Genomic DNA, 25649 nt, shown 5'->3' on the forward strand with positions numbered 1-25649 from the left:
TTGCACAAGCCCACTCAATTGTAATCGTCAGGTACAAATGTTCACGAGTCCATGTTGATGCAGACAGTTTTGACCCAGATGCTATCAGACAAGATCCATTCATTGTACGGAAGGAAGGAAATCTATCGCTCTCAAAGATTTTGGTAAGTTAAATTTTGAACCCTGGAACTTTGTCACATACTCCGTCTTAGGCCAAACTTCTGTGGGGAGAACATAGCTTTAAAGAGTGTTGAGTGATATGGGATTAAAGTACAAGACGATTAATGACAAGAGGTTAGCATTGAAACTGTTTGCGCTTTAATGTCACTACACGTATATGCAGGGTATGCTATGAGTAGCCCTGCATAGTCCATCAGCATCATAAATATTAAAGACGAACGAGAACTGGAGGAAGACCAGTTGTGTATTTGGACGGGACTTCGGTAATGAACTTCTAGAGCAATTCCTCATCCAAATCGGCAGTGATAGTGAAGATGGCGATGTTGGTATTAATGAATCTTCCACTAGCAGCAACGGGTCCAAGTCTTCTTCTGGGCTTACTTCTTCTGATGTGAGATCATTTGACATTTGCAGCATCGATCTTACAACTTGACGCTGTTCCCCAGGAGTCATCAGGTAGCTGGGATTAAACTCTGTGAAGTACATGAAAATACAGATGAAGTGTAAGTGTGTGCACTTTAATAAAAATATATCATTGCTTTATTGTGCTAGCAGAAGTTGAACATACCATCCCTTGTATATTAAATCAGTGCAGGAGTGTTTGGAAGTCACTACAGGTACTATCAGTCCAAATTCATACAAACAGTATTATTTCATTTGTTGAAACTTTTAAAGTTTTTTGGGAATGTAACTTCAAAAACAAAATGCTGGCTGTAAAAGCCGTTTACATGTGTGGCAAAGTGATGAGAAAAGGATTAAAATGACAAATTGACTAAATGGGAACAGAAGACGATAGGCATCTGTGTGAATGTGAAGTAAAATACATGTTGTTTGGCTCATTTGCAGGAACACCAATGCTACATAACGGATTTTGAGCTGTTATAATTTGGTTTTTTCTCTTTTGAGGCTGAAGATGTTTTTTCCCTGAATATAAGTAGGCCACTTATCTTCTAAATACAGTACAACAGTGGCCCCAGCTCTTCTACTTATGCAACTCTGTTTTACACACACACAAAAACTGTTTTTATTTTTCTTGTAAACGTGTATTACAGCTTCTTACATAATGGATGGTGAAATCATGCGTGTTGAGGGCGGGTGTGTGATATCTGACTTTGCCACAAACATGTGTAAACATGAGTAAACATGAACATCAAGGGGCCATGATAGAGGCTTCCCCATTGAAAATGTAATGCAAAACTTTATAGTGTCATAACTGGAGTGTCTTACATTTGAATGAAGCGCTTTTAATAGATTTTTAGTGGATTGAGAAGCGGTATGTATCGAGCAATACAGGAGGCCCATACAATGTAGTAATCATAATCATTAATCGTTTTTGAGGATTCAGCTCAACACGAATGTAATATTGTGTAGGGAAATTAAAACCCACAATTACTTCTGACAAGTAGTTCTATATAAGAGAACACAAAAGTTTGATCAATGCCAATATGTATTCCATTTGTGAACTGTTTCTTCATAATTTTTGTGAAGGCCTCTCTAATAATAGAGAGCCTTGGATACAAGTACAAAGACAAATTAGGAATTTTAATGTGATCATCTGTTTATCATAATTTTTGTGAAGGTTTCTCCAATAATAGAGAACCTTGTACCATATCACCTAAATATTTTGAGGGACAATGTTTTTGGGGTTGAGCAATGTTGCTAAAAATAAAATTTTAGTGGAGTTGCAAACACTCCCAAAATGTATTAAAAAATGGGTATACATAAACCCTTTGATCTTTAGGATATAATGAGGTCTTTAAAATCCCTTAGACTTCCTCTAAAATGAGACCTCCTTAGGGAGTCACCACACCTCACTAATGATCACAGATGTGCTGAGTAGCATTGCAGATCTCACAATTGAAGTGCAAGATAAGATGACATGATGATGTTTTACTAAGCCCACAATCAATCGATCTATGTACTAGTATAAACACACCCACACCATTGTCTAAGTCAGTCAGAGACCACCCACTCAGATCTTTGTGGCTTTAAAAACCTTGGCTTCGCCTCGAGTTTTAAAATCATGAAGATCCTTGTGGTAGGTTGATCTCTATAGTAACTATTACTTAGACCATATGGAGGTCTAAGTATTTCAACGATAAAGTGTTTGTTGGTAACCCTGAAAACCACAAAATCAGCAGAAAATTTTCCACTCAAAACATTTAGGCTATACAGTATGTGAACAGTACAAAGAAAAAGTTACTTTCATTCATAGCATGTTGAAACAGGGAACAAATCGACCACAAATGCCAAACAATTTACCATATTCCTTTCACCAATGTTTTGAAGCCTTTTAACAATTTATTACATGTCATTAGGGCTGGCATGAAGCTTTGAATGTTTCCTGGGTTCAAAGGTTAAGTAAACTTCAATTTATAAAAGTATCCTTTGAAGCTTCATAATGTGCTCACCTATAAACGAATTACAATTATAGTTGTTACTTTTATTGCAGCTGCTTATTCATCTTGTGTGAGTGATGTCTGTCTCTTCATAATCGATCTTTGTGTGCTACACCCACTTTTAATCCATTGCAGCTACTGTAGTTGTAGCCCAGCTTAAAGCACCTTATAAAGTGATAGACAATGCATGGAAAACGTCCTTTAAGCCATTAGTTGGTGTTTACCTACAGTGTGCATGATTGCAGACACGTCAATTTGCAATTGATTGATTGCATCATTCTGTACTGCTTGGGATTAAAGCCAGGAATAAACTGAGGGACAAGCATTTGAAAATTGAATGTTGCTGGACATTCAACTAGCATCACCACACTCATGCAGTAAAGATAATCCACTGGCATGGAGAAAATTCTGGAGCTTACTAATAGTATTAATAGCGGATACGTACTTACCTTCTGGCTTGCATGGCATCATGCCCAGTGGTGAAGGAAGGCATGAAAGTTGGGGGGGGGGGTGAGAGTATAGCTATTCTGGGTATACATGCACAGTGCGCAAAGCACACTCAGAGCATGCAGAGCATGACCAATGTAGAACAAGGCAAAGTTTACTGCTATATACTCCACTCTAGATTATGCCCGAATTCTATTAGTTTTAATATTGCAGTCTGGGAGGTGCTGTAATTGGTTTATTGTACGAAAGTAGTGGTTGCAAAGAGTGGAGATCAGTGGCGGCGGAAGAGGGGGGGCTACAGAGGCTAAAGCCCCCCAACTTTCAAAAAACAGGGGAGCCAGGGCTCTCCCCCCCCCCCTCCTCCCACCAAATGTGTTTTATGACGACATAAGACATATCACATGATCAAGACCGTATACACTTGTCCAGATTGAGCGTGCTCCCCCTCGAGGGGAGCCTGGGGGAATGCCCCCCCTCCCCCCATAAAATTTTTGAAAAATAAGTGCTATGTGATTGAATCTGGACAAGTGTATATGGTCTTGATCATGTGATATGTCTTATGACGTCACAAAACACATTTGGTGGGAGGAGGGTGGGGGAGCCCTGGCTCCTCTGTTTTTTGAAAGTTAGGGGGCTTTAGCCTCTGTAGCCCCCCCTCTTCCGCCGCCACTGATCTCCACTCTTTGCAACCACTACTTTCGTACAATAAACCAATTACAGTACCTCCCAGACTACAATATTAAAACTAATAGAATTTGGGCATAATCTAGAGTGGAGTATATAGCAGTAAACGTTTCCTTGTTCTACATTGGTCTTGTGTTTATTGTTGTGATATAAGTGATGATTGTTGTGTATGTATAAGTACCTGTAACTATTGGATATGTGTCTTTGATATTAATAATTGTTTATGTTAGGATGAAAGGAGGAAGTTGAGACAAGCTACATGTGGTGATCATGTGATCACTATCAGGACAATAATGGAGGAGTGAGTGATAGACTGTTTTATAAATTTTTTTTCTTTTATGCCATGCGAGAGCTATGGGAACTTTGATTTATTTTCACACGCTTTGCAAGAACTGCCATAAAATGTCAACATATAATTCTGTTGGCACAAATGAAGAACTTATAGAGGTGGATTCATGTACCAAGTTTGCTGTGAATCTGATGAATATCCAAGGAGTTATTACGTTTAAAAAAAAACAACAAACTACTATCACAGCTACTGGGTAAAAAGTTAAAGCATAAACCAAATAAGTGTAAAATCATGTGATTGAGATACTCTCTAATAGAGCAGTCACTGTGTGGTAAAAAGGTACACAAAATAAAGCACTTACCAGTGTTTGAACCAGGGAATTACATAGCTAGCACACTACACAACAACTTGTGTTCATGTATCCAACCAGTAACAGCAACATAACAAAGCACTTCGTCTTGAACAAAATAGTCATGCCTCCTACTATAATGTATCACCTTTGTTACAATGTTAGATAGCCCAGGAGCCATTCTAAGCTCACCTGGTTTACAATCATTGTACAAGGTCAAAGACCTCAACTTTAATGGCACATGTGCTCCTTAACAATTAAGTGGTTTGTTTATGATTACATCATAAACTTGAATGGCTTCATGTATAAACAATTCACTACGCATTGCCTCTTTAAATCCAAAGGCTTATTTTGGATATAAAAAGAGGTGAAATCCATACTTAAAACAACCAAACTGTGAAAAACTGGTGTAGCCTGGTGAAAAAGGGAGTGAAATCAAAGATGGTAGCCAAGAAATGGCTGCAAAGATGTTAAAGCTAATAAGTTTAACCAAGAGTTGATAATATTAAGTACAGTGTTATGAACTATTGTTTTAACAATAGGTATAGCTCAGCTGGATAATTTTTATTTGACGAAGACAATCAAACGATAGATACAACATTATGGAAAATTATATTTAGAGATATCTACCCAAAGTCATCCACCACAACATTACTTGATGTCTTATAAGTGTTGTAGTGATGTACAGTACATAAAGTGATGTTAGTGTAGTGAAATTAAAACCCACAATTACTTCTGATAAGTAGCTGTATATAAGAGGACACTCAAGTTTGATCCACAGAGGCATCCTAATTCTGTTTATTTGGTAGATCATAATTTTTGTGAAGGTCTCCCTAATAATAGGGAGCCTTGAATGTAAACATTATAAGTTCATCCTGCAAAAGGTGAGATCACCTACACCTGAAGTAATAGAGAGCCTTGAATGTAAAGTGTACAAAAACAAATTAGAAAGATTTGATATATTTTTATTTCCTTATTGTACACCTTGCAGCAAACTTCAAAGTTGCTGGTGGTGTGCTGTATTTGTTTTTAACTGTGTTATATTATCTGTTTGATCCTTATACAGTATAGAGCGGAGCGATAGTACAAATATCACTGTTCACAATTGATAGTGACTTTTACATCACAATAACACGATAATATCACGATATAATTACTACTAGTTATCAAAGACACTCAACCTCACATGAATAATTCAATTGCACAGCATGTATCTGCTTTTCTAACACTCCATTGGTAAAAATCTTTATGTATTGTAGTTGTTATCTTTGTTATGAGTGCATGCTCTAAACTTTCACAGTTACCTTAATCATACAGTACAACAGTACTGTATAATAGTGACAATGAAGGTGTGGGCGTGGTCCATGAAGAAAAATCTACTGAAAATCATCTTCAGAAATCCTTCACGGCTACTTCACAGACGGAGTATTGGTCAGGTATAAACAAGTCCAAATGTGTCTTCAGAACGACCCGAAATGTTTCCGACAAGGTGCTATGAAATTTGATTTAAAAAATTATTATTGTGAATTTTCTACTGCCTCACTGCCTGCCTCACTGATGCGTCAGTAAAGCGTAGCGGAAAACTGGCTACAGCTACAGCCTTGCTTCTTTGGTGGAAATGCTTCGAATTTTGTGGCAAAAAAAACTTCTCACAATATTAAATACCTGTGATATATGCGCTACTGTCTTACTGTTTTATCTTTGATCCTTCTTTATCGTGGCAATCTCTCATGGGTACGGCTTCCATCAAAGCACACACACCACAGCGCCCCAACGTATTGGAATAAACGTGTAGCATAATTGTAGCGAGCACGTGATTTTAATGTTGGGATACACCTTGGGATATGCTGCTGCCTGTTCAACATTGCCGGTTGAGAAACTACACGCGTGAGGATTAGAGTGTTTACTTTGCCTCGAAGGTGGTTTCTTTTCCGAGTTTATTAAAAACCGGGTGTATATAGTGCCTCTATACAGACTTTATGGGTAGCTTTCCCAGAGCACTTTTCAGGCATACTACAACTGAAAAACACCTAAGCCTCATAGGCTTGTGTATTTCATTGTCTAGAAAGTGGGCGTGACCCGTACTTACGCGAACTAAAAGTAAGAGCAGCCCTGAGGCTTTGTTGAGAGAATTAGTGGATAATATTGTAGACACACTATAAAACAGTTGAAAAGATACTTCTGTGGATAATGTGTTGTTTAAAACTGTTTGTTAAAAATACACATCTTTAGGAACGTATTTCAGGAATTGCAGGTTATTCATGAATTACTTAATACAGTTATTCAATAAAGTTTACAAAAAAAAGTACACAAACAAGTGTAAGAAAAACTTAGGAATTTTCCATATGAGTAGGGACTGCAGCAATAAAAAACACTGAAACAAGCCGCTGAGACAAAACACAACTGAATGATTGCATTTTAATCCCTACTTTAACCTGCTATATATGGTTAAAGTAGGGATTAAAATGCAATCATTCATCACAACTGAATGATTTCATTTTAATCCCTACTTTAACATGCTATGATGTATGGTTAAAGTACAGATTAAAATGTTGTGTTTTGTCTCAGCAGTTTGTTTCAGTGCTTTTTATTGCTGCAGTCCCTACTCATATGGAAAATTCTTAATTTTTTCTTACCATTGTTTTAATACTAACATGTTTGCTTTTTTTTGACTTATCACAGATATGCATAATTTATCACGATAATATGATCATAATGGTGATTGTTACTCACTATCAAAACAATCTATAGATCACAACTATCGCTCAGCTCTAATAAAGGACTGTTGAAAGAGTAAACAAATTGACCACAAATGCCACACAATTTGTCATATTTCACAACTATGACCTATCATACACATCATATTATACACATAACAATGTGGTGACCTAATTAAATACAATTGGACTAATTAACCTGAAGGTCGTTCTTGCAAACAGTTTTAGTATAATTGTTTAGAAAGTTGACACTACCCCATCGGAGAGAAATTAAACTTCCTAAGCACTAATCTCATATAGGCTTAAGAGTGTAAATATTATTTTCTGTAAGTTGTGTATGTAGTCTATTAATTGCATATTACAATTCATACATGTTATAAAGTATATGACATTGGTAGTTAGGTTGTCAGCGTTCCCTGTAGTCATCCTCAGGTACTAACTACACTGGGATGGATAGAACTCAGACCAGACTGGACCAAATTTCAACTCTCAAAGTAGGCTGATTCACACGATAAACTAACAATATATACTACTCGCCTTGTAGCAACTCTGCCAAGAATGCTATCACGAAGGGGCTAGCCTTTAATGGAATCCTCATGAAACAATATCAACTCTTTTATACAATGTAACTATGCTGCATTGCTTTTCAATACATTTCACTACACAGTCGCTACAAAACCAAATGTTCTTCCTGCTATTCTTCCATATAATGAACTCCCTGATACGATCGACTGCTCAAATTTAGAAGAATCGTGTAGTATAGACAAGCTAATGGTAGTCTTTTGAATTAAAAGGTAATTATGCGTAGCTAACCTTTCTCTTTCTTAGTCATTCCATCACTGTAGTTTATTCCAAAGTGAACCGCAGTACTACCTTCAGCGTGTCAATACAATTATAGTACTAGCTACACGATTCTAATAAATTCGAGCAGTTGATTGTGTTAGGGAGTTCATTATATTATGCAAGAATAGCAGGAAGAACACTTGTTTTAGTAGCGACTGTGTAATGAAATGTATTTTAAAGCAATGTAGTGTAGTTACATTGTTTAAAAGAGCTGATATTGTTTTGTGCAGATTCCATTAAGACTAGCCCCTTTGTGGTAGCATTCTTGGCAGAGTTGCTACAAAGTGAGTAGTGTATATTGTTAGTTTATTGTGTGAATCAGCTTACTTTGCGAGTTGAAATTTGGTCCAGTCCTGTCCGGGTTTTATCCATCCCTGTGCTACTAGTGCTGTGCGATAATCATGAATAATCAATTATTGTGAAAAGTCATTATTGTTATTGCCCAAAAAAAATATTATTGCATCATCGTGATAATAGGATACTTTTGTAAACTAAATGTGGCCAACCTGAAATGATAAGAGTTTTACAATTCCAGGTATAATTCTAATGAATGCTTTTAATTTTTTTGTCATGATGTTGTCATGATACTGGTTTCCAGATATAAAGGTAGCTATAAAGCAAGCACTACTGCGTAATAAGTGACACTGTGATAATTTATTTATGAGACATTACAGTGTCTAATTAGTATTTATGTGTGTAGTCAAGTATTGTGATAATCGTGATAATGAGATACATTATGGCAATAAAGTTTTCATTATCACATACCTGTACGTTATATACCATAGCTACCAATACATTAAATATACTCTCACTTGTACAATATGATATCTAGCCACTCTATAACATAGTCACAGACTTAATGTTGCGATTTAAACCAGGACTCAACTGAGGGACAAGTAGTTGGCCATTGAATGTCGCTATTGGCAGTTCAAATAGCATAACCACACTCATGCAGCATGGATAATCCACTGGTATAGAGAAAATACTGGAGATTACTAATAGTAATAATAGCTGATAAGTACTCATATTCTGTCTGAAGCTCTTATAATTAAGCTTTTATTAATTTTTTTTTTTTTACGATAGTACTGTATAGTAGGGACCACAAAGGAGTAGACATGGTCCACAAAATAACATATCCCAAAAACCAGCCTCAATTTTCTCTGATGACGATGAGGCAGTTTTGGTTAGGTAAAACCAAGCTTTCGGATTGACCCAAAATGCTTTCAACAAGTTGCTATGGAATTTTAATTATTTAATAGAATTTTCTGCTGATTGATGGCTTGACTGACTGACTGACTGACTGACTGACTGACTGACTGACTGACTGACTGACTGACTGACTGACTGACTGACTGACTGACTGACTGACTGACTGACTGACTGACTGACTGACTGACTGACTGACTGACTGACTGACTGACTGACTGACTGACTGACTGACTGACTGACTGACTGACTGACTGACTGACTGACTGACTGACTGACTGACTGACTGACTGACTGACTGACTGACTGACTGACTGACTGACTGACTGACTGACTGACTGACTGACTGACTGACTGACTGACTGACTGACTGACTGACTGACTGACTGACTGACTGACTGACTGACTGACTGACTGACTGACTGACTGACTGACTGACTGACTGACTGATGCCTTCAGACAAGCATTACTCGATAACGCTTAAGGCTATGGGCTTGATTTTTTCACTGTTTAATGTCGTTTTGGCCTGAGAGGTGCCTTTTGGCATACTGCAGTACGTATAATCCATTCTTCATGGACTTACTACTGTCCTCCTTTGTGTCCCATTCATCTTTGCTAACAGTGAAAAATGTCAATTTGGGGATAGCACATGATGGCTTGCCTTCACAATGGAAATCGTCCATATTTATCATAGTGGCTGTTTGTTTGCAGATGTCCTTTTTGAACAGTTCTAGATCCGAATTGCTGTTTAACGAGGTGAACATAGCTGACAACGAAGCGTAATGGATACTTCACTTTTCAGACGATAATTGATATAGTTGGGGGCAAGGTGCCAGTTCATATGTGGTATGTGTGGGTTCACCGATTATAATATTAGCTATTTACAAAAAAGTTAACAAACTAGTTCACAGAAAAAATTGGAATTTTCAACTAGAGTAGGGACCATAGCACATCGATAGAAAGTACTGAAACAAGCTGGAGTAGTGCACGACATTAAATCACAGTAAAACAATAAGAAGTGTTATATCCCTACTGTGCATTTCCAATATGGTATCTTGAGCACAGTGGGGATATAACACTTCTTATTGTTTTAATATTGTGCAATACTCCAGCTTGTTTCAGCACTTTTTATCAATGTGCTATGGTCCCTACTCTAGTTGAAAATTCCAAATTTTTCTGTGTACTTGTTTCCTAAACTCTATTTAGAAAAATCATCCATCACAACATTACTTGATGTCTTATAAGTGTTGTAGTGATGTAGAGTAAACTTAATGATGTATAGTGTAGTGAAATTAAAACCCACAATTACTTCTGTAACTATATAATATAAGAGGACCCTAAGTTTGATAAACAGTGATCACCTTTATTCTTCTTCATAATTTTGTGAAGGGCTCTCTAATAAGAGAGCTTTGAATGTAAACTTTACAGGAAAATCGAATGGACCTAGTTTATTAAGAGGCCGTGGGAGCAAGCATAGTCTGTATCTTTGGATATTCTCAATAAATAGGATTTTTGAATGCAATAATTGCTTGTAATAAAGTATTATTGTTTAATATTCATAAAGTATACTGTTCACTTAATTCCTAAAGTCAGTTATTTGAGTTTTAGAATATTTATAATGGGCAGTTTATTGTGGTCTTTGCAGAAGTAGAATTTGACTTTGATCACCTTCAGATAGCTGGTGGAGCCAATCGATACAAACCTGAAATGCTTTAGAAGCTGCTAAATGTGATATCCTTTGTTCTTGATTGTCATCTGGACCCTCCTCTTCTTCCTCTGGACTACTTTGCCACTGACATATTGAACAGTGAGCTCATCAGTTAGCTGCTAATACCCTGGATCATTTACATCTGATGCCTCCTACTCCGATAAAACAGCCGCAGGAATTTGTGGTTTCTGAGCTGGTGGACACTCATCATTTCAGTGGAACTACTGGAGTCTCATTGGAGTAGGGTCTATCTGAGTGCACTTTATTCCATACCTTAATTGAGCAAGGTTAATTGGGGAATCTTATCCCATGTCTCTGCAATAAAGTAAATGTGATACTCTGGACATTGTCTAAGTAGTACGGAGTCTCTAATAAATCTGACAATAACATCTTCTCCAGCGTCAATTGCCAATAGCAGTGTTTCAGCTGCTCACACACACCTTGGTCCATCAGTTGAAGAATACTAGTGGTATTTGATGGAAGAAGTTTGACTACAATATTGTTGTCAGCAGTTGCTAGAGAACAATCTGTGTGACAGGCTGCATTGTCTACAAAGAGTAAAGCTTTTTTGGCAGACTAAGTAACGTTTCACGGTAGTGCATAATTTATCAGCAAATCACTGCTCTGCAGTCCATCTATGCATTTCATTGTGAGTAATTGACAGGTAAAGTAGGTATCAAAATCTGTATACTTTAAGCATCTTGGCTTAAAATATACTGTATCTGAATGAGTGCTAGAGGGATTTTACGTTTGCCTGTAGTATTTGCACAGACAAGCACAGTTAAACAGTCTTTTGCTACTTAAAATATTTTTTTGAGGAGCCAAGTTTGAGCTTTGAAGCAATTTCCAGTTTATCCCTGTTTGATCCACCATATCCTCAGCTAATCCATTATCTGATTTATACTCATTGAAATAATCCTTAAATGGCTGCACCTCTTCAGTTCTAGCAGACTTTCTCCTTGAAATATCAGTTTTCTAATACCACATCAATCTTTAAACCTTTGGAGATACCCTTTGCTGGCCTTGAATTTGTTGTCGTTGGGATGAAACTGTGAATAGACCATTTGTGCCTTTGCTGACGCTTTCCAACTGCTCTTTGTTGTAAGAACCACAAGTGCAGCACTTTGTCTACGTGTTCATAGTTTGATCTTTGAATAATGTATAGTTTCTGTGCGCTTTTAGAATGGCAGTGACCTAAACTGATACACATGTTCTTGCACCTTCTACGCATTTGACAAAGTAGACTTCCCTACGTATCTTGAAACGAGCTGCCACACTTTGATAGGAACTGCCTTTTTCAACAAACTTAACAATCAGCAGCTTTTCTTGCAGTGTTAACATTTAGTGCTTTTGTTCCAATGCCATTTAAATTCATTTTACATTAAGTCACATGAACCATTCTAGGATTTGTCATTGACCCAGTGTCCTAGTCGAGATTCCACTGTAGATATAAAGCAGTAGTTAAAATATGAATGTTGCCTACACCGGAAAACCTTTGGCAGAGGAAATAGTTGATGTGGGGGAGGGGGGGAGGGGGTTGACCAGAATATAGAATAACTGTTAGCAGGGGGTCTGGAACTGTAGCCATTTTAGCTTTCACAATGTCTCAAAGTTCATCAGAATTAATTTTATTGCATTTGAACTTTTATTAGTCAAAAGTATTTGAAACAGACTATTTACAGTTGGCATACACCTCGCTTATACCTAAGCAATACTGTCATGGCACCAGGATAGTATTCTAGAGCAGGTTTTTGGTGAAAGGTTTGGCCAGAAAATTCAGTGCTCCATTGATACCTAGTAAACAGTGTTACTATACTGTATAATTCTCTCATTATTTTATGAACTCTTCTCACATGTACATAGTTGAATCACCATAAAATATTGATACATGTAAATTTTATCTGAGTGAATTTTTTACCAGTAGTCAGTGTATGGTTGGAACACAAACATATCTACAGTGGAACACAAAATGTCTGTAAGTAAATGCTTGGTTCCCTGAAATTTGGGATATTATACATGTATTTAGTAGAATGGCGGAAACGGCGGAATCGGCGGAAATGGCAGTCTGTGGCAATCAATTCTTAGATTGTACTCATGTGTCAACCCTCACACTCCGTATTTTGAAGCACTAGAAGTGCCTTCAAGGGGGGCTCTTATAATTGAAAATCTGTAAATGCCACCCCAAGAAAATGGAGTATGGTTACCCAAGAGTAAGCTTTAATATTCATTACCAATTGTTCTGCAATTCAAAATGTGGTAATACATAAGTTAAAGAACATTCTAGAATGCTCTTATCACATGTTTGGTACCTAGCTATAAGGCACTTCTAGTAATATGTGCTTTAAATATAGTGTGTTAATTGGAAGGTGATGATTAATAAATCATTAAATTATTAAATGAGGCTCAAGATAAGACTACAGTCTAAGATTTGATTGCCACAGATGATGGTAAGCTGCAAGAAGACAGAAATCGTCGCTACAAAGACCACGAGCCTCAACCGTGGTATGTAACAGTGAATAGCTAACTGGTAGTGGGTATACTAAGACTGTCCATAATCTGTAAATTATGATTCTGCTGTTTCCACCAATTACGCTGTTTCCGCCATTCCACTAAATATACCACCCCTCTGAAATTTTGTCAAAACTGATGTGTCTGTGTGTCGGTATGAATGTCACTATAATATTGAGAACACCTCGATAGTGTGGACATTACTTATTGTGTATATACTACCTGTATGTCCACCGAATAGAACATATTCTGACATTCACTACATTTTTCTAATATCTGACCATTATTTCTATCATGGTAGTTAACTGGTGTTTGTGTAGCTTATGTACTGTAGTTAGTTAATAACAGCTTTGTAAGTAATAGTTACCATATACGTAGCCACACAACAGTTTTTGGTAATATTTTATGTGAAGACAGCCAAACAGTAGACACAACATTATGGAAGTTCATATTTAGAGATATCCACCCAAAATCATCCACCACAACATTACTTGATGTCTTATAAGTGTTGTAGTGATGTACAGTAAACTAAGTGATGTATAGTGTAGTGAAATTAAAACCCACAATTACTTCTGACAAGTAGCTGTATATATTAGGGAACAAAAGTTAAATCAATGCTGATTAGTTTATTTGGTAAAAAAACTACATGATGTTTTTGAAGGTATTTTTAGCAATAGAGAGCCTTGAATGTTATCGTTACCAGTAAAAAAAGCAGTTTAGAAGTTTAAGGATTATAAAAGGAAAAGTTGGTATCTAAAACAACTTAAACAAGAAGGTAACCTATATGAAAAACAAATATTTGTTTATAAGCAGAATTTTTAATGGTAAAGCAGAAATTAAACTAGATAATCAGCCAAGATAGCAGTGGTTTAGTGGTTAAGAATGTAGATATTGCATATGGAGGTATCTGGTTTGAAGTCTGGTTAAATATTTCAACATTTTTGTACACCTTTTTTACCCTGCAGTGACTGCTCTATTTGATCCCATGATTTTGTACTTGTTTGGTGTTTGCTTTATAACTTTGTGGCTGTAGCTGTAAAGCTATTCAAACTACCAAAAGGCACTGCTATGGTGATCAGCCTATGTACAGCTGTACATACAATTATTCTCAAGTTACTCCCATACTCAGTTTAACCTGTAGCAGTAACAAAAGTTTGATATTTTTGTGTGAATAAATGCTCATCACTCCTTGGATATTTATCAGATTCACAGCAAACTTGGTGTACCTTTATTTGTTCTTCGTTTGTGCCATGAATCGAGGAAATTGAAGTACACTCTTACGTTTTATAGCAATATTTGCAAAGTGTGTGAAAAGAATTTAAAGCCTTTTAGCATCCATACAGCATAAGAAGAAAAAAGGAATATGAACAAAATAATTGGAAACTTTGAATGTCCATATCTTGCAAATTACGAATTTAATCAAATTTTCCATGTGGCCTGTCTTAACTGGCGGACAGCTACATGTTCATACGTTATAATGCAAATATAGTGTGATTGGACCATGCAGCTATATGCATGCATGAAATAGCTATTTTCTTCGTGTAGCATGCTGGCTTTCTTGGCTGTGTGACAGTCTACAGTGTGTCTTGATAATATGATATTAGAATATCAAGGTGATTGTTCTATTAGAGTATTTGATTGTTTTGTGACTGTTTGGTGTAGTTGTTGTTATCTATAATTATTAGTACATTATTTTGGATGTGTTTATGATTATATCAACTGAACACACACAACTTTACAGAGTTGTGAAAGTTTATCAGTTGTGGTCCCCCCCCCCCCCCCCAGGGTTGGGATAACTATTGTGGTGTTTACTGTACATCATGTACCATTACTGTAATTGTAGTATTTCTTTATTTCATTTTGATTTTACTAAATATGATGGATGTTCACATATTGTGCTACATAGGGAGTGAGTTATCATATTGTGGTGAACTAGGAACTCCTGAACATACTGAGATTTAGATAACTAGCTATATACTCTTCCCAAACAAAGTTATAATGGAATACTGATCATATGTGACCAGATTTTACAAAGCAGATCCAATTCATGTATCAGACAAAATCAAACTAATCCCACCAATGGATAGCTAGACTATCAGTCTACAGGATTTGACACTCAGCATTACTCAAACTACTCAAGGATGATTTTAATCAACATCTTTTGTGGGTGGTGTGGCAAGTTCAAATGGTGGTTTGTGTCCTTGTCAAGTACCTGGCTACAAAATGAACTATAGCAAGTACACTCAAAAACATTTGTGATCCAGTCTGAGAAAACCGGTCTTATTTCCCATGTCAGCAGATTCGATTTTTCACCCAGGACATGAAGCTACATAAATAAACTATCTAATTCCACAGTAAAAATCAACTAGACTTGAGTGGTCTGGTTTTGCTGGCTGCTTTTCCCAAGCCCAGCGACGATCCGTACATGCGGTGTGGGAGCTCTGGTCAACCTGGGGATGACTTTATGTGGCTGTACAGCTCTGTGGTGTTGATTAAATACATCTGATGTGAATTTCCTTTCATTTTAGCCAGTTTTGAGACCTCAATGGTTCAAAACTCCTTCCCTACACCTTCCGTTTCAATTTTTGAACACCATCTTGCCTGCCTTCCAGGGCCCAGCCTCCCACCCAATTTGCAGCTTGCCTGATACAGTCAGCCTCAGCTTTAAAATGTCGGGAAACTTAGTTGTTGGCTACTTGCACAGTGGATACTCTGGAAGGTAAGGAATTGGTGTAAAACATGTGAAATTTTGGTACACATAGCTTCTCAACCATAGGCGAACTACAACACACTAAATACTTAAAACCGGCATTTCTCGATACTTCTACATAGGCGATAAGCCTGGTTATCCCAGACTGGGTCACATATTATATTTGCATGGGTGAAACAGGTAAATTTACTACCACAGCCACAAGGAGTATGGATAAAGCAGCCTAACTCATGCAGATGTCATGGAATGTGTATAAATCTTGAAGGAGGCATAGATCCCATGTATAGCTGGCAGATAATTTAGTGAGGCTTACTAATGTGAGGCCAGACGTTTTATCCCACAATCACAGTAGTGCTGCGTACACGTGCCTCGTGTGTATTCTAATAATTAGTGTGTTGCTTCGAGTAGTAGCACTTAGTCTTGTTTGCAAGCACAAGGAGGCTGAAATACTGATATACAAGTACAATAACTTATGGTGTGGTTAACATGTATAAGTGTTGTAGTTGCAACAAGAAGCAGCTGTATTCTCGCTTATACCGATAAATCGCCCAACTCTAGGTATAACTAATAGTTGTAACACGGGCCTGAGGGCCTTGCCTGATATGTATGGCCGACTGCCCGAGGGCCTGTGGCTCTTGGGCAGAGGAGATCCATATCAGGAAAAACCCAAATACCCCCTGTTACAACTAATATATAACACTTATCAGGCGGATAGCCTGTACAGGGCGATCAATCACCCAAGCCAATAAAAGTGCAGCCACTGGCTGTATTATAATATATATATTCATACGTACCATTTTTAGTTATGGGTCAGCAGCTACATAGTACGTTCTGTCCTAGAGATATCAATTGATCATCAGATGGTAGTGTATAAACAAATGGTGTGCGTGTTCTGTAGTTCTTTCACCTATCAGGTGAGTGCACCCTGAGTGATGTATATCACACGTACCACTTTCACACCTCAGATCAAAGGAGCCGCCTGGGCTACATTTCGTATGCAGCGGACATATCCTAGAGATATCACAGAGAATTGCAGTTACGTGAGTTTAATGTTTTAATCAGTGCTTTTGAATCATTAATGGAAAAGTGTGGAGTTCACTAAAGGCCTAGATAAGTGAGCTAGCTTGTAGAGTGGTTGCTTCGTGCAGAGTGGCAACTTTGTGATGGGGATGTGTCAGTATTCAAAAACGTGCGGGAACAATTGGTGAATAAGCTATAGCACTAGTTCTCACCTTAGCCCTACGTTTTTCAACTTGTAGGTTGGTGAGGATAAAAAAAATGCTCTCTGTCATGAGTGGTTTTCATGGCGAAATCGAAGTCGTGTATCCTAATCACATAAGTATTAATCAATCCCCATGATCGATTTCGGCCTCAACGTCTATATAATCACTGCCCAGTTGTAGCCCAGCTACATTTCGTATGTACCGTGGTTAGCTTGGCTGCATACGAAATGTAGCCCAGGCGGCTCCTTTGATCTGAGGTGTGAAAGTGGTACATGTGATATACATCACACTCACTTGATAGGTGAAAGAACTACAGAACACGCACACCATTTGTTTATACACTACCATCTGATGATCAATTCTGATTTCAATTGCATGGGTAAATAGCTCTCAGAATGTTACTCCTTTGTCATTATGTTTCAATGCATTCCATGAACTTTCAATTGTGGGATTATTTTTAAGGTGTAAAAGAGTGTTTTAACTCACAATAGAATTTATTAAAACAATAAGCTACTCCTTTAGTTGTCATATTCTGGTCTGATCAGTGGTTGACGTGCCCCCCATACAGTGGGTAGACATATGCATTGAACAATTGTTTTGCAGATAGAATGTAGTTTAGTTACTGTAAACTTAGCAACTACACTGAGCCTTGCCTAATGTGTAAGCTAATAAAAACTCTGTGTCACTCAATAAAATGAGTCAAAGTGTTTTGTATCTTTCAACTGTTTGGGCATCAAAGCCATGAGCAACCCTCATTCCCATGATATTATGCAATAGATATTGCCCAGTGAATATATGAGTTAAACCCCAAGAGGTACCTTTGAACGCCCATGATAAAGTGGTTCATATCTCAGTGTACTCTGGTGTGTACATTTGTGACCAGATCTGCTAAAACCTGACACAATCATGCAAACACTATAAAGAATTGAATACAATTGATGAATTTGACAAATGCCTATTAAATCCTTAAATTTTTGGATGCTTTGATCATACGTAGCTAATAACACAATAAACTTGAATATCATCTAGAGATACTTGAAAACCATTGTTTTGTTGCAATAGTCTCAAGGATACAGAAGTTATGTGAGCTTGTTTACATCATGTCATGCAGTCAAAACAATATAGTTGTAGTATGCAATCAAGTTTTCTTTGTCAATTTTGCCTTTGAATGTAGTGAAGAAAAGTAATACAAGGCAACAACTATCTGGTCATCAATTCCACTACTCATGGTGAACACGATTGTGTAAACTCTAACTTCATGTCATTCTACTAGTGTTGGGCGATATTGCATTTTCAGTAATCTAGATATTTGAAGCCAAATAATCTAGATTTTCGATTTAATCTCGATATTTGTAACATTGTGTAAGTGATAGTTGTAGCATGGTAAATAAGTAGCTAAAAGGCTAGCATGTTGACCTTTTCAGAGTTTAGCAAAGGATCGTTTATTGGTAACAATGTTTCCTGAAACACTAAATAAACATTCTCAGGCTTCTGTAGATCCTTGGGCATACTGCCACTACTAGGAACTAAACCAAATTAATACCAGACAGGTAATGTAGTGTTCTCTGGCTTTAAAATAACAGCATTATTCAGACCTGGTAGCACTGTCTCCGTCACGCTCGTTTTCACTACTGGCCAGTTCACCTGCCACAAATTTACTGCTGTTATTTCAGCTGCCATGCTCCCTTGTTCCTGACCTTTACACCTGCCACATGCTGACTACCAGCCATTACACCTGCCACACAGACACAACACAACGCGCATTAATTGAAACAATTTGAAAACCCCTTGTAGACAAAATTAGTTGTTGGCGCCCCAGCTGCACAAATTAAAAAAATTGATGTTTGCTGCATGACAAGATGTAAAATCGATTTGTGACAATAATTTAGATTAATTGAATAATCAATTAATCGCCCAACACTACATTCTACAATTGTTTTTAGCAAGTGTCCTTCCCTGTACTTGGTGTATAAATTGATCTATTTGTTACTGCTACTTTGTAGGGCTGTAATTCCAAAAGTTATTGGCATATGAGGCTGAAACTTTGCCAGAACATGCACTTTCCTAAATAGATTATAAATATTTATTAAACAGAAATTCAAAAATTATTTGTGATTGTGCTGTGTTTTTGCGAATCTGGTCACATTTAGTCACATCCCTGTGAAGAGGTACACATGGAGAATGTGACTGGCCTAAGGGCATGTGGGCAATAACTACACCCTGTTATACAGCATGTCATGTCTCAATACTGGGAATAGAATATTTGCATTCTGTAACTTGTATTATATAGCCACTTAAATGTTAATAGTAACTCAAAATTGCTTGTTCATGGCAAAAATGTATCCTCTGGAATTCCTTTGATCTGAGGCATGAACATGGTAAGTACATATGACATAGATACAGTGCAGTCAGATGAATGATAATTTTTATGTGATGAAGACAACCAAACGGTAGATACAACATTATGGAAAGTTTATATTTAGAGATATCCTACCAAAATCATCCACCACAACAGTACTTGATGTCTTATAAGTGTTGTAGTGATGTAGAGTAAACTAAATGATGTATAGTAAACTAAATGATGTATAGTAAACTAAATGATGTATAGTAAACTAAATGATGTATAGTAAACTAAATGATGTATAGTAAACTAAATGATGTATAGTGTAGTGAAATTAAAACCCACAATTACTTCTGACAAGCAGCCGTATATAAGTGGACACTACTGTTTTATCAATGTGTATTCGGAAAATAGCTGACGTAAGGTGTTCATAATTTTTGTGAAGGTCTCTCTAATAATAGAGAGCCTTGGATGTAAACATTACAAGTACAGAAAAAATCAATTTGATTGGTATAAAGCAGTAGTTAAGGCAAGACATCTTATAACATGTCAGTGGTGGTGGAATTAGTTGATGTTAGGGGTGAGGAAGGGGGCGACCCAAAGAGCATAGAATATCTGGCAGCTAGGGATATGAAACTGTAGTCATTTTAGTTTCACAATGTCTCAAAGTTCATCAGAATTAATTTTATTTTTACAAAATCAGCCAAGCTGTGACAAAGGGTGTAACCCCAAAAAGCCAGCTTGAAAAAAGATGTGAAATCCAAGGTGGCAGCCAAGAAATGGCTGTGATGGTAGGTAAAACAATATCGATCACAAATATTAATAACAGCATTTCAGGTGAATTTGTGTTGCCTTCTGTAAGTTTCATTAGGATTTGATACCAAATTCACCTGAATTGTCGTTATTAAAATTTTTGCCATTAACCTACCATCACAGCCATTTCTTGGCCGCCACCTTGGATTTCACATCTTTTTTTCTTGCTGGCTTTTTGGTGGCTGCACCTTTTTCACAGTTAAGTTGTTTTTGTGAAGAATAAAACAAGTTTGATACTGAAATTTGATTGGCTGAAAATGTGGTCTCTAAATCCTCTAGTGCCTCACTCATGTCCAATAGAGACCACACTATGAAACACGATAATTTTGCGCCTGTAACATTGGCAATGAATGAGCATTTAAATGGCTAGTAACAGCTGTACTGAATTAGAGGGAGTTGTAATGTCCTTGTTTGTACTAATCAACATTACATTTCTTGTTTACAAGCAACTGTCAAGGAACAACAACAACAACAATAACAATAACAATGAGTAGTTTGAAATATAGTATGTTCCTTTTACATTAGCAAAATGCATGGGTGTTTAACTGGGTAGCAACAGCCATGCTGAGGTCCAGTCGCATAGAGAGGTACAGAGGGCTTAATTTATTTTATTTCTAGCAATTAACAATACATTTCTTGTTTACAAGCAGCTGTCAACTCAAGGTACAATAACAAGTTGTAATCTAAATAAGTTAGATGTTATAAGTTAGGTTAGTAATTGTTGTATTTCGCTTAATCAATTTCATTGAAGTGATCAATGTCATTGGAGTATTAACTAGTTTACTACACTGTTATTTTCTACTGCTATTACTCTCTCACTGATGTTAGTTATAATGTGTATGTGACCGTCTCAGCAAAAACCCAATTTGTTCGCATAAGCATGCGTATTGAGAAAATTAGATAAATAAATAAATTTGTGAAATATTGTATACTACATAGAAACAATACACAAGAGTTTATCAGACCATTACTCAAGGTATAGAGACTTAAATTGATTGAAACTATATACCATCTTTTTTCTTGCTCATGGAGAGTTTGAAAATCTTTGTTTTGTTTTTGTAGCCGCAGCGGTATGCATGACATGTGCGTTTGTTTATGATGCGGTAAACGTAAGCAAACTATTTCTTCAACCAAACTACCTTCATACCCATACACATAAGTAAGTAACTACAGGGCTAACACTATACCATGGCTGATTTGCTAATCGTTGGTGAACAATTTAGGCCAAATGGCAATGTTGTAGACTGGAAACTATGGCTGTAAAATGTAAGTGCTGGTAGTTTATTGTTAGTATAGCTGCTGTATAAATCGATTTTGTTCTTCTTACTGTTTAGTGCTATGCTATAATTCCAATAATTGCTATAATGCTATAATTTGCAGTAGTTTCAGAGGAAGTGGTTGGATCAGATGGTGGCAGTGTCTTGTCACTAGTAGTCCTGTTGCAAATTGACTAATGATGTTTCCTTCCACAGTGTTTACACTTCTTGATTGATTACAATGTTTCAGACGGTGTAAAGCAACGTCCTGCTTTGAGTAGGAAATCACAACAGCCCTTCACTCCCGGGATGGTAGTACACATGGAGCGGTAGTGATCACCTCCACAATACACACACTTCGGCAATTCACTGCTGCCATATAAAGAACTGGCTATGGGATTTAAGGGATGCCGAGGGGCATTAATTTTGTGAGATGATGTTGAGAATATGTGTGGCTTCTCCAGTGTTCACTTCCAACTTGAAGTGAGCATGCATAGTTGCCATGGTGTTAGTATTATTGCAAGAAAACCAGCCACTTTTGCCGAGTCTATAGCAGAAACAGCCGTGGACGAGGTAAGTAATCTGAGTGTAATGTGAAATAGGTCTAAAGCAGTTACACAGGCACAATGTGGAGTCTATGAAAGTTATAAACCCACAGGCCCTTATTTAGTAGCGCCCTCGCTTCGCTTGTGCACTACAGCCCAGGCCTTCAGGTTTACAAATTTCATAGAGTCCACATAATTCCCGTATAACTATTATGTAATACTCTACCATGATTTGTGACACAATCATTGAGGTTTCTTAAGGAGGAAAAGCGATCCACAGTGCTGTCTTTAAGCTTCAATAACTCATTCATATTAGTGGATATAATCGCTTGTTGGTCACCAAACCTTTCTTGCAACACAGTCACTGTAGCATTGTAATTTGTTTCAGTCAGTGTTAGTCCTTGCACCACCTTGCTAGTTAGTCCACCTAGAAGAGAGGAGAGGTAATTGAATTATTTTATCAACCATGGAAATACTGGGTTTTCATGTTCGGCGGCCTTGAAGGAATCCCAGAAGGGCAACCAGTCTATAGCATTTCCATAGCATAAAACATTAATATTTAGAGATATCCATCCAAAATCATCCACCACAACATTACTTGATGTCTTATAAGTGTTGTAGTGATGTACAGTAGAGTAAGTGACGTATAGTGTAGTGAAATTAAAACCCACAATTACTTCTGACAAGTAACTGTATATAAGAGGACTTTAAAGTTCAACTAATAAGTGTTTTATATAAGCTAAAAAAGTAGTTCATAATTTTTGTGAAGGTCTCTCTAAAATTATAGAGAGCCTTGAATTAAATACAAGTGGAAGGAAAAAGTAGATAAAAATGTAGTAACTAAAACAAGAAGGTCACAACACCTGAAGATATATTACTATATAGATGTTAATTCTCAAGGTACTTCATCCCAAGTTTTAGAATATCAGGAATTTATGAATTTATTAGATTAGCTTCGTAGAAAATGTTCTGTGATACCATGACATGAAAAGCAATACTATAACATTGCTAGCTAGATAACTATATGGCTTTGCTTTTACTTGCAGGTAAAGTGATCTATTGAGCCTCGCTCGTATTGGTTAATTTGACTAGGTAATTATGAGAATACTCATCTGGTACACCAACACAACTTTCTTTTGCAAATTGTGGCACATTTTTGTGATGAAAAACTTGTTAATTCCTCTAAAGCATAGATATTGTATACTACATACCCGGGATTGCGTACCGCCCGTTTTCAAAGGAATGATCCACATTGCACTCATTAACACTTTTCCTTTATAGTGTACCGTGCAAGTGTTGTACTAGTCAGCATAGTACTGGAGCTCAACAGCATCATATCTGCTGTCCTCTACAGTTCCAATGGCTAGAGGACAGATCCTGATCGGCTAAGTGTTAAAGCCAGAAAAGCGGCACAAGCTTAGTGTTAAAACAGTGATATCCGCTTCGTGTTGTTGGAAGGTGTTTGGGGATCTCAGCTCTTGTTAAATGGCTAAATATGTCACTTACTATGATGCTGTTGGTTGAGTGGGCACAGACAAATGGTTTAAGTTAGGCATGACGATTGTAGTCTGGTTTTTTGAGTTGTTATTATTTAGATGAAATATGGTAGCAAGTTTGAGGTTTGCAATATCACTTTCACGATGCTTATGCTGTATTTCAAGCATTTTCCTGGTAATTCAGTCTATTGAGAGGTGTTCTAGTGCATCCTTTTACTGTCTAATAGATGTTGAAGAGGTTAAATCTTCATATTACTAAAATCACCAGTAGGTAGGCACCGGCCTATTATGCCCAAAATTTTACCTATTATGCTTTTGAGCATTGCCCAAAAATTAAGCCTATTATGCTCAAAATTATGCTTTCAAAATCAAGATTATGCTCTAGAACTGATTGTTTCATTAGAGTATATCAGCCTTTCCTGACTGCTCTATTAGAGTAAGTGACTGCTCTATTAGAGTATCTCGATCTTATTTCTGCAAAGTGTGAATAACCAACAAAGAAACGGTTTAATAAGTTATATTACATGTTTTTAAACATGGAATGCACTAATAATACTATTGGCAGTGAATATTTGCTTTCTTTCAGGCACGCGTATTGCGCATTTAATTAATTTTTCAAACATCGTCCCTATTATGCTGGCATTATGCTTGATGCTTTTGGTCACCTATTATGCTATAAATTATGCCGGCATAATCGGCCGGTGCCTACCAGGATGTGGCCAGTTTTATGGGAAACATTTACAATTAATAACAGAATACCATATATTGAAGCACAAAGAGGAGTGATGTATTGATAAGTGTTAACAAAGTCGGTACGCAATCCCGGGTATGTACTATATAATATCTATGCCTAAAGTAAACACCGCATATCACCAGTGTATCACAGTAAACATGTGGATCTTTGAAGGCAGGGATACAGAGACTTTGAGACAAATTGGGACTAGTATACACTGAAGTCTAGCACTTGAGGATGCTAGAAGGTCTCGAAGTATACCTTAGTACACAATAGCATATTCAGAATGGGGCATTTGGGGCAAATGCCTCCTCTCCTTACACTTCCTTTTAGGAATTATTATAGCTATATCACTTTGATACGCAATATCAGTTTATTACTCAAGAATAAAATACTTTTTTAGCTTAAAAAGCAGACATATCACCTCTTTTTACTACACATTTACCTGACAAACTGTCACTCAGCACCTTTGTGCATGCTAAGTGCCTGTGAACCTTAATTTTTTTTGTGCCTTTCCCCTTGCCAGCTCCTGGATTAGCCCCTGGTGCATAAACTGACCTGGAACATGAGGAAACCTTGATTGGCCAAAGGTATTTACATTGCACTGGAACCTGTTAACATCGTCACTTGAGGACACCTATGTACATAATCCAGATACTTAGTTAAGGTCCCAACTGCTTAGGATAATAAAGATACCTTCACAACCAAAAGTCCATATTGTATAGTTTCATTGTAAACACTGGAACCTCTTTAAGGGTGACTATGAAGGTTTGGTTTATTAATAAAGAAGTTGTACTACAATAAAGAAGTTGTTTTTTCTGTTAAATTGTATTGACCAGACCTGTTGGTATCAAGATCTTATAATGGATGTTTTCTTTTTCAATGATGTCCTTGATTCACATAGTTTGTTATAAGATATTTCACTTTCTGTGTGTTCACCATTGTACTATTGTACTGTGTTGTGTGTGATCATTGTACTACATAGTTTAATATCCTGTAGGTCAGGTGATCTCTTAGACCCCACACAATTTATGGAGTAACTGTTATACTAACTGGTGAAGTGACAACATTGTGATGACTGAGAAGAAGAAGAGACCAACTACTGGGGTGAGTAGTTGTAGCCTCACTATTTACTTAATAATCACAATAAAATAACAAGACATGATGTCCAAACAAAACTACTACATGTATTTAATCATTGACAATAACAAGTTATTATTGAA

The 25649-nt window shown here is 36.9% G+C and overlaps 1 long non-coding RNA gene across 2 annotated transcripts; it reads left to right on the forward strand.

The window, feature by feature from the left end:
• The first annotated feature begins 427 nt into the window (after positions 1-427).
• On the forward strand, positions 428-25649 carry LOC136246454 (uncharacterized). 2 transcript variants are annotated; one of them, XR_010696428.1, is made up of 6 exons: positions 428-550; positions 606-662; positions 715-776; positions 3920-3990; positions 14855-14922; positions 25427-25649. It is a non-coding gene; the product is annotated as an uncharacterized lncRNA (long non-coding RNA). The 2 variants fall into 2 exon arrangements; XR_010696429.1 differs by lacking the exon at positions 14855-14922 and having other exon boundaries at positions 25427-25645.

This window comes from Dysidea avara, chromosome 2, assembly GCF_963678975.1.
Source record: "Dysidea avara chromosome 2, odDysAvar1.4, whole genome shotgun sequence".
Taxonomy (NCBI): domain Eukaryota; kingdom Metazoa; phylum Porifera; class Demospongiae; order Dictyoceratida; family Dysideidae; genus Dysidea; species Dysidea avara.